This window comes from Montipora capricornis, chromosome 6, assembly GCF_036669925.1.
Source record: "Montipora capricornis isolate CH-2021 chromosome 6, ASM3666992v2, whole genome shotgun sequence".
NCBI classification, from domain to species: domain Eukaryota; kingdom Metazoa; phylum Cnidaria; class Anthozoa; order Scleractinia; family Acroporidae; genus Montipora; species Montipora capricornis.
This window is the reverse complement of record NC_090888.1, coordinates 14,751,019-14,761,905: the sequence shown is the minus strand read 5'-3', so window position 1 is coordinate 14,761,905 and position 10,887 is coordinate 14,751,019.

Genomic DNA, 10,887 nt, shown 5'->3' with positions numbered 1-10,887 from the left:
GAAACTTTTCATAATTAACATGCATGATATGAACATGAAAAAAATGCAACTAGACCCTCCGTGAGGGTACACTGGGTTGCCTGTGGTACGTGCAGCGTTCCACGCAATTTTTTTCCAGTTTTGGGGGGGGGGGGGGGGCGGGGGGGGGAAGGGAAGGGAGGGTCACCCAGAAGTCATACCAGAAGCCATACCAGCAGAGGCTCTTTGGCTCACAGGTCCTCACACGTTCGTACGACGAAACATCCTTTTCTGAGGTTAAAAACCTGGCTACCGGCCTATTAATTAATCATTTGTCAGAAAGAAGAAATTCCTGTCCTCTTTAAAAAAAATTGACACGCATTGCTTACGTGTGGTAGTGAAGTAACACAGCGATTTATTCCATAAAGTCAAGTAAGCTGTGTGTTGTCTTCCAGGAGATTCAAGTTGTCCTTGCGTAACATGTAGCTCTAACAGTGCACGATATTGTTTTGGTATTGTCTATCATTGTAGTGCCATGGTAGAAGTCTTGGGTAAATAGCCTGAGAAGACATGTGGTTACTAGCAAAGTACTGAGCCCAGAAAGATTGAAGAAAATAAATGGGAAGTGAAAAACATTGTCTTCTGGGATGACATGTTGACAGTTGTCTTTGCGTAATATGTAGGTCTAACAGTACACGATATTGGTTTGGTATTGTCTATCATTGTAGCGCCATGGTAGAAGTCTTAGATAAATAGCCCCTTGAGAAGACATGTGGTTACTAGCAAAGTACTGAACCCAGAGAGATTGAAGAAAATAAAAGGGAATCGAGAAACATTGGCTTCTGGGCTGACATGTTGATCATGCAACTTCTTTCCACCACAAGTGTAAGCGTGCACTGACAGCATCTGACAGCTTTACAAACAAAAGTTGAAAGCTGAAGTTGAAAGCTGAAGTTAATACCTGTTCGGCGGGGTTAGTAAGAAATATACCACTCAGTAACAGAAGCATAGGACCGAAAATTCTATTTTCATGCTATCAACTGCGAACCAAGCAAGATACAGATTTTGTTAGCTTGCTTTATGCAAAACAAATATTGATGTAAAAGTAAATAAATATGGATACACAATTTTTAAGAAGAGCAGAAGGAAGTTTCAGGACGGTCGATCGAGAATAAAATATTTTGCCATCGGTAACAAAATCTACGACATGAAAACAACATTAATTTTGAACCACGAATATAAAAAGTTACCATCAGCGAAAAACAGTTTGGGAGATTTTAGTTGTTTTGTTGTAATTGTACAAGTTTGGCTGCACCGAGTAAATCGCACATCGAATTCAGCGGGTGCTCTGATCAAGTTACCGCGTTATTTTACCGCGGCATGTTTACTAGCGAAACAGTGAAGCAACTGTGTCAAATGATGCCAAGCTACCGGGTTTTTGTTTTTGTTAGTTTTCTTTTTCTTTCGATTGTTATAAATTTTGACAAGAAATATGCGAATTCAACACAAAGATCACAATCGCCCAACTCTCTGAGGTTGACCATTGTTTCTGGAAAATCAAAAATTTACTCTCCAAGACAAGGTTATTTATCACCAGGTAATTCCATCGTTTTGGTAATAGCAGCTACTTTATTATTCATTAGCGTCACAATCTTTTGCCGATTTTGGGGGTCATTTTGTTGAAACTCAAGCACGCTTCCAACAGACCTGTTTATTTTCGTGACTTATGCGTTACCACAAAAATTCTCCCCGTATCACATTTCCACACATGTATGCAAATTTGCTAAGCTCGAAAATTACACAACATGATAACTTTACAAAAGCTGGAAATTTCACAGAAATATTTTCCACCGAAACATTTATTGAAACAAGCAACATATTTGCTATAAGAGGCAAGAAACCCTTCCTATTTCAGTTGCGTGCGTGCAAGCGAAACCCACAATCACAAAGCAGATGCAATTAAATAAATTTCTGACAGTTCACATTCAACCCTTTTCGAAAGCACCTTGACCGTAAATAATAAAGCACAAAAGAGACAACAAGCTTTCATTCAAGTAATTTTTCCCTGTCACATTTACAATTTTTTTTAACCTTTGCAGAGTTGAGTACAAAATGAATGTTACTTGCCAGACAAACAGGCAAACTTTAAATAGATGCCACGTCAGTAAACACTGTGAGACACACAACAGAGATCACAGATCTACCTGTGGTGTTCGATTCCTTCTCTGTCTTTGTTGAACCCGTAAGTTACCAGAGAAATTTCCATTTGGTTTCAGTGTTGTACGTAACACCACCTTAGGCTTGGCGAAATATTAGAAGCACAGCATATTTTGATTTCGGCTCGACGGGCGAAAGATTCACGCTGTCGAAGTCCATTACTCGTCGCTTTTAAGATTCCAGATCTTTATGTTTCACCGCCTGTCTTGACGTTCCATTCTTGAGCTCCATATGGGTATATTTTCTTTAAAGATGTACTAAAACGCCATTCGCGTTACAATGACTTCCGACGCCATTACAGGTTAATTGTGCAGAGCAAGCTACGCATTACCCCAGCCCCCTCAAACCTAACAAAATATGCACAGAAGACTCTATGCACAAAGACACCACTTAGCAGGGGAGTGACAGGCAAGACTTTTACCGACACGGAAAAAAATACTAAAACGGAAATCTACCCATTTTCCGACTGGGTTTGGCAACCCAGTAATAAAAAAATGGGGTCACCGTGCTTGTTTACGCGTCAGCAAGCTCTTAAAATGGGGTATTTTTACTGTTTTCGCGTTAAAAATTCGAATCACCTTCATACAGAATTAAGTCTTGGTTACTTCAAAGACACAAAATTTTATTTTGAAAACAAAGCTTCTTTTATTTACATAAGCAGTAATGCTTCATTTACGCCGACTTTGATTTCCGGGTTGTGGGAATAGTGCACTTTTTGGGACAGTTCCGTGGTGAGCTGGAAGTCCTCGCCTTGGGTAAAATACATCCAGTACGGAACTTTTTTCCAATAAAAATTCATTTTCTACTCTCAAACTTTTTTTCTTCTTCAAATATGTTCTTTATTAGACTGTTCTTACCAAATACCTGAAAAAAAAATCGGGGGTCACCGTGCTCGTTTGAGAGAAAAGGAGCATTTATTTCGTTATTAGGTTTAGTTTGAGCGAAATCTCTTACGTTTTGTATGCGCACGTGCTCATGTGCACGCGCTAATGACGCGAAAATCGTGCTCAGTAGGGATGCGCAATGCAATACTAAGGAATTACCTTAAAAACATCAACGCTGGTGATGGCTCGTGGGGCAGCGACTTCCCGAGTTTTGGGGCGGCAACCTAGAATGATCTGTCGCCCAATGTAAGTTTCGTCCTTACTGATGGAGCCGCGATCAAAATTCCTCTAGTTGACCGCAAGCTATACGCAACTGGCGATTTCAGGAGGACAAGTTCTTGGATGTAAAGAGGGGCTATGCCGTGTATAGACTTGAATGTAAACAGCAATACCTTAAAATGGATACGCTCTCCTATCGGCAGCCAATGCAAATGTTGTGCAAGTGATAAAACGCTGCACTGAGAAATGAGCTCTGAGAGCCTAACATCTAGGCTCAACTGACAGTCGACCAAAAACATCACGAATAAGTTGACCGATGACATCTACGACCGGAGTTCTTATATAGTATCTACTGACGTTACACAAATCACTTGACTCTGAAGATGACCGCCGCTCAGTTTGTCGAAACGTCAGTCAGTGTCATCTCAAACAGTCTTTCTCAGGACTACACTCACCCGAACGATAATACTTTACTTACTGTCAACGAAATGACGGTTTAACTTCGCGAATTTTAAAGACATGGACTACGACTTGGTCCAGTCTGTAAATAATAACTTGAAAAAGTTGTTGTTGTTTACTTTAAAAGTATCTTTACCTCCATATAGAGCAAACGTATGCGTGTTTATATCAAATATATATCTTTTGCCGCTCTAAATCTGCCATAGTTAGCCAAACGTGAAGCCATTTTACTCACGAAAAAGCACATAAACGTAAACTGCGTTTTAATAAGGAAATTATAAGAAAAAGAAAGGACAATGATCGAACGATGTTGACTCAGACAAACCGGTGTCTTTTTCACCAACTCGTCCGTGACACAAATGGTTGCCAACTTAGTACTTTGACCTTCAGAAAAACTGGTGTGGCTCCCTAAACGCAAGGTTTCTCCGAGAAATGCTGGGTAAAATGTGTGTTATGAGCTGGTGTCGAGGTTTATATTTTTTGATGAAGTGTAAAGCTAGGAAGACATTTTCGTCTACCAATCACTAAGCGTAGCCGAACAAAAACCCTATCAAGAGCCAAATGTGTTAATGTTTCAAAGAACTTTGTGTTTATAAGCTTGCATCTCTATAGTTTGCGCAGGCTCTCTCTTTTCGGCCCACCCCAGTCCCCATCTTTCTCGCTCGCCCTGCCAAGAGAGATTTTCCCTGTGGAAATAGTGGGTAATCGTTAGGCGCGCATTAGGCATTTGTCTTTTCTAATGGGAACTAATGCTCCGCTTTGCGGGAAAGGTTTAGGCTATCTAATCCCCCGCCCTTTTCTGGACCAATTCCAGATTTTAAAGGGTTTCATAGTTGATGTTCTCAACAAAGAAAAGTTGAAAAAAACGAGACAAAGAAAAGTTGAAACATTTCTTTGAATATTACATAGACGTTTTCCTTGCTTATTTTTATTTTTTGAATAAAATGTCATCAAATGTTAAGTGATACGTCTTCAACAAAAAGAATGGGACAACAAAATTTATACTCGTCTGGAAAATAACAATAATATGTATATTTTATCCCATGCATGTGGTTCTTTAAGAAAGAAACTAATGTGGCGTTCGAATGAGCTTTCATTTCGCTGGTACGAATTTATCTTGAGGATACTTCGTCTACATTGCACGACGTGAACGAGATGGAATAACCACGAGATAGATACACTGGAGCAAAGTCATATTTTGAGGTGACGTTTTCATCCACGTCGCCGTCGTAGATCTTAATGTCCCTAATATCATTGGTTAAAAGAGCATTAAATAATTTTGCTGCGCATGCGACACGCACTGTTGCTCGTGTTTCTGCGAAATCACCAAATTTGAGGTTTTGACGACAACGTGAGCATACAAATGTAAAACCTTTCATTCTCCAGTTTTACTCCGAAACTGCTCCCAACAAATTTAGTATTTTGGATATTTCGCCCACATTGCACGACGTGAACAAGATCAGGGAATAATCGCTGACGACTTACGATAGTGAAACGTTATATTTTAAGGTGGCGTTTTTGTCGACGTCGGCGTCGTAGTTCTTATTATAAACTCCCTAACGAAGTGATGACGGCTGCAGCAACGACAACGCCAGAAAGCAAGAATATGATTGGTTAAAAAGAAGAAAATAATCGTGCTGCACGTGCGACAATTCGTGCGGCATGCATTTTGACAGGAGCCCATCAGTAGGAGCCTCCATCTCCCAGTTTGCTTCTATGAAGTAGTGTTTTTCTTGACCTATCTATTTTTAGAACCACTTTCGCGCCATTCGTTATCATGGTAAACCTCAATAGTAATTTAGTAGCCAATCAGCGCCGAGGTCTCTTTAATGCTGCAAACTCAGCAGAATCTTGGATCGCCCCTTCATGTGGACCACTTAGGAAACACCTTTAATTAGCGCGGCAAATTCAAAAACGTCATTTCTAAAAATAGACGCTCCTTCTGATGGGCTTCTGATTTTGAACGTTTCTTTACAGTGCTCTGCAAAACAACGACTTGGGAAAAAACAAATTTAAAGTTTTGATAACTACGAGAGCATATATCAGTAAATCGTTCATTTCAATCTTTACTTCAAAATTGCTCATATCAACTAGTTATACGATACTTCATCATTATTGTACAACGTCATCAGGAGCTCATAAGCCCTCTCACTCATCTCACTCGGTGATCCCCAATTTTTATTGTAGGAAAGTGATTAGCAGGCTACAGTAAACTTGACTCTGCAAAGTTTCAAAAAAAGAAGTTGGAGCGGATTCAGAGCCACCTTAAAAATTTCCAACTGAGAAGGTGGCTATGATTCTTTTAGACTCAGCAAATAGTTTTATCTTACCCTGCTAATCACTTTCCTGCAATAAAAATTGGGGGTCACCCAATCAATTAATTAAGATATGAGTGCGAAACTGGTGTGAGCCTCCTTTTTTGAAGCGACAAAATGTGCCGGTTACCCGGCAGGAATGAAACTAGTGTTAAAGGCGCTGAAGTTTGGAGAAGAAAAGAAAAATGTATACTCACGTGCTGGCATTTTCCTTAAACTGTTCGTCGATGTTTTGCAGGGGACAGTAAAGAAACGTAGTAAACTGTAAGACCTTTTGACTCCCATGATCTAAAAGTTCATTCTCCTAATCCCTTCCACAGATTTTTTTGTTGGCTGGTCATGAGAATTTGGTGTTATGTCAGAAATTCATTAAAGTGGTACTATGATCAAAAAATCATTTCCTTTTTTTCTTCTGATTTTGAAAGCGTGTTCGCTTAACACCTAACTGGCAAAATTTTGAGCTTTGAGTTTTATCCAAAGGCTGTTTATTTTGAGTGTAAGTTTTGGATTTCATGTTCCGCCATTACTCACGTTCAAAACTGGCCGATTGCACCTCAGAGGGTTGGATCTAGAGAAAATGACGTCATTTACTCACTAGCTTAAAATTTCAGCGTGTAAACGCAAATTATTATATATGCAAAATACGGTTGAAAAGTCTGAAAGCCCGAAACTCCCCTGCTGCAGATTAATTAGGTGGGGTACACACGCATTGCATTCTTAAGCTAGTGCGTGTTTGAGGTGATTTTCTCCTCGACCCAGCTCTCTCAAGATTTTGAAGTTAGTAATGACGGACCAATAAATAAGAAAATTCCAGCTAAAATAAACAGGTGTCTTTTTAAAATCAGAACTTAAAACTTGGGTGAGTTAGTGTTTAGTTAACATAGTTTTGAAATCCAAAGGAAAAACAATTTTTTTTTTGGTCGTAGTACCACTTTAATGTCGTTCCTCTTATTCATTTGTGTCTTGTGTTTGCTTTTATTTTCTGTTGTGTTATCATCGTTTCTTGCATGAAGGGTGCCTTTGGGGCCAGACTGTCCACGGTGCCAGCAAGAAATCACCGTTGGTGTTTTTATTTAAACGTCCTTTCATAGTTGTTCCCGCTACGCTGCAGTACTCTGGCCTCAGCCACCGAGGAGTTGCATGCGAAAAGGATCAGTTAACGTCGTCTTTCAGTAGATGAGAGATTCAGTGTAAAACGTAACCTATCACTGAGTTGAATGTAATACATGTGAGCACAATGGGCCAATCAGAAAGCAGGGTTGCTACAGGCCTCCCATACTCGTTTCCGCGTATGGCCTCTTTGGCCAAGTCAGACGTAAGAAAACCACGCACTTTGGCTTTTTCCAGGGTGTAGTCTTTTGTCTTAAAAATCCGCGCTCGAATATGCCGACCGAGATCTTAACTCATTCTCCCGGATATGATTCACGGTGGTCCGTATATATTTCATGAGAAAATTTCTAATACTATCCCACTCAAACTGTCGTCGAAATGACAATTAAAAGTTGGCGAATTTCAGAGACATGGAATGCGGCTGGGTCTCTTCTGTGGAAGTAAACCTCGAGATATTTTTGTTGCTAACTTAAGTTCTTTATCTACACAGAAAAAAGACATCCGTCTTTATATCAAAACTGTTTTTTAATAAAAAATTATTAGAAAAAGAAAGGCCGATCGGGTGACGTTGACTCACAGACAAACTCGTGTCTTTCAACAACTCGTCAGTGGCTCAAATGGTTGCCGTTTAAGTTCACATTGTGTAACTTGTGTGGCTCCCTAAAGGCGACGTTTTTTCGGAGAAATGGTAAAATTAAATGTGTTATGCGCGGGTGTTGAGATTTATATTTTGCGATAAAATGTATCACTTTTCTTGTGTTCCAGTTAAAATATTAGCGGTGCAAATAAAACTAATCAATGTGATGATTACAGAAAGAAGAAAAAACTGGACGACCCAGCTAATGAAATCTTTTTTTGTTTGTTTGTTTCTTTCGGTCTCACAGTCTTTTGGTATCAAGTCGCGTGCGTTCTCCTCCGATGAAAATAGTTGCTCAGACTCAGTCAACGAGGAGCTTTTGAAACAGCTGAGAGAAAACAAGGTTCATTCGATAGAATAACAAGAAAGACCGTGTCTTTTCCCTAAAACGATGCAAAACAAATGTGTCAAAAAAGTGCCGTGCAATGCAAATTGAAGCTATTAAGGTGGTTAAGTACCCAGGACACAGACAAGCAATTAAACCAATCAGAATGCGACGCAGGTACGTGAGGGTGGCGCTATAAGTTTGGAAAGCTTTTGATTGGTCATCAAGATGGCAAGACATTTTCGTCTACCAATCACTGAGCGAAGCCGAACAAAAACCTAGTCAAGGGCGAAATGTCAAGTAACCTTGATGTCGTCTGGACTCGTAGTTTGGTTTGACGTCGTCTCTATCTCCTGCATACGCAATATTCGTCGAGCAAACAAAGTACAAACCATAGAATGTGACAAAGAGGAACAAGCCAGATAATTTCTGTTGGTTTGACCATTCTCCAGATTTATATCCACTTTGCAGGTCCTTTATACGCCCCCGATGGTCGTCACGATCGATCGAGTTGCCTTCGAAACTCGGGAAACATTGAATTCCCGCGCCGCCATATTTGTTTTGGTTTTTCGGGTTTTAAATCTCGCGTCTGCATCGTGCGTGTTACTCACGCATGACACACGAAGATGACTTACTTCCCGCGCGAGGAAATTGGTACCAGCCACCATAAGTCAATATATCTTGAAAAGGAAGACGTCTTAGGGCATGAAACTACTCTTGTTTTTTCTCCTGGTCAAAGGATCATGCAACGGATCAGCTTTCCAAGTAAACACGCGAGGGAGAGGTTCTTGAATTTTCGAAGTCACCATGCAAAGGATTTCCATTTACCAAGGAATGCGATAGACGAGAAAGAAAAGAGATCCTCACAATTATCTGGACAGTTAAACTAATTCTCTTTTATGTGTGTTACGAAAACTAAGACCCTCGAAAACTAAGACCTAAGACCCAAGACTCAGGGGTCTTAGTTTTTGTAGACCCCGTCTTAGTTTTCGTCCTACGAAAGCCAAGACCCTTTGTTAATAGTGGTAATTACGAGGAAGAAACCCGGGAAAACTTACCGCTTGTGAAAGATTTGAGTGCTTGATGTTGTCTCCCTACAAGGCTTAACTTGACGACACCACGATACATCTTGTCTCTTGGAGTGCTGTGTGACAGGAAAAAAACACAGTGACATTCGCCGATGTTCATATTTTGGCACGGAGACTCTAATATAATAAGCTCTAAAATCACTTGTGTCCTACATGTGAAACCCGTGTGAAAGCCATCAGACATATCATACTACGGCATTCGTTTACTGTCGGACGTGACTTACGGCTCAATTGTGAATGCACGCCCAAAAGCTCTAAAATGATACGTGCTGGACTTGTTTTGATACTGGAAATGGATAACAAATATTTGCTGACAAACGTACCCCGTTGCATCCCATTTTTAGAGGTTACAGCCAAAGGGTAAAGATGCTGATTTTGTCGTCATTGAAAAGGCCCCATCTTATTATATTAGAGTTTCCGTGTAAAAATGTAAACATCGGCGAATGTCACTGTTTTTTTTCCTGTCACAGAGACAAGAATAAATGTATCGTGGTGTCGTCAAGTTAAACCTTGTAGGGAGACAACATCAAGCGCTCAAATCTCTGACTAGCGGTAAGCTTTCCCGGGTTTATTTCCCGTAATTACCACTATTAACAAGAAGTCTCAGCTTTCGTAGTACGAAAACTAAGACGGGGTCTTAGTTTTCGTACTACGAAAACGAAGACCCCGAGGTTTTAGGTCTTAGTTTTCGAGGGTCTTAGTTTTCGTAACACCCTGTTTCTTATAGACACCTGAACAATTCAGGTGGCTCCAACGGGATCTGAACCCATGACCCTCTGCGATGCCGGTACAATGCTCTGCAAACTGAGAAATGACCGAAGCCAACTGAAATTTCCAAGTTACTATAAGGAGACCACAGACGGATTTTTCGCGCGTTGCTAAGGAAGTGACATGTTACTTCCGTTAAGTAACGTCATCATATCATGAGCTGACAAGAAAACCCACTCACAAGCAAATGTCACCGCACAAACTGTTGTTTCCATCGAAGGTTCTCACGCTCGTTCTCAGATCAACTGCGCATGCGTAAACGAACTGACTTCCGGATTGCGAAAAAAGCTAAATTTCCGGCGGTCTTCAAATTGAATTATTATTTTTTTTACATGGCACGTTTCACCCCATATACAGAATATAGCTAAGCATTGATTTTTTCAAATCATCTTTTTTGAAAAAGTTATGGGTATTTCAGTATCATTTATGTCTTTAAAAAGAACATTTTTCAAAATAAAAAGAAAACCATGCTTGGCTGGATGCAAAAACGAATACAAATTATCAAACCATTGATTAAGTAACCAAATAGCGTAGCACGGAGACAAATTTAGAGTTTTCTTTTATTGGTCACGTGACCATGGGGGTGGCATGATGACGTCATATTTAGGGTCATTTGCTTACAAGAGTTGGAAACTGACCAAAATAATGCCAGATTTTCTCAAGTTACTTGACCATTACATCCTTAGCAACGCACCCCAAAAAATACGTCAGTGGGCCCTTAAGGAAACAATTTCTTAAATTGTTTGGATCGGTGCGAGGATCACTTCCCTTTTTCGTCTTTAACCCGCACTTCAAATATACATTCATTTCAGATAGGATAAAGATACTTGTAGACTAAGGGGTAGATAGTGGGGTAAGGGTGTCTACTATAAGAGACAATTGCTTAAATTGTCCAGATAAGTGTGAG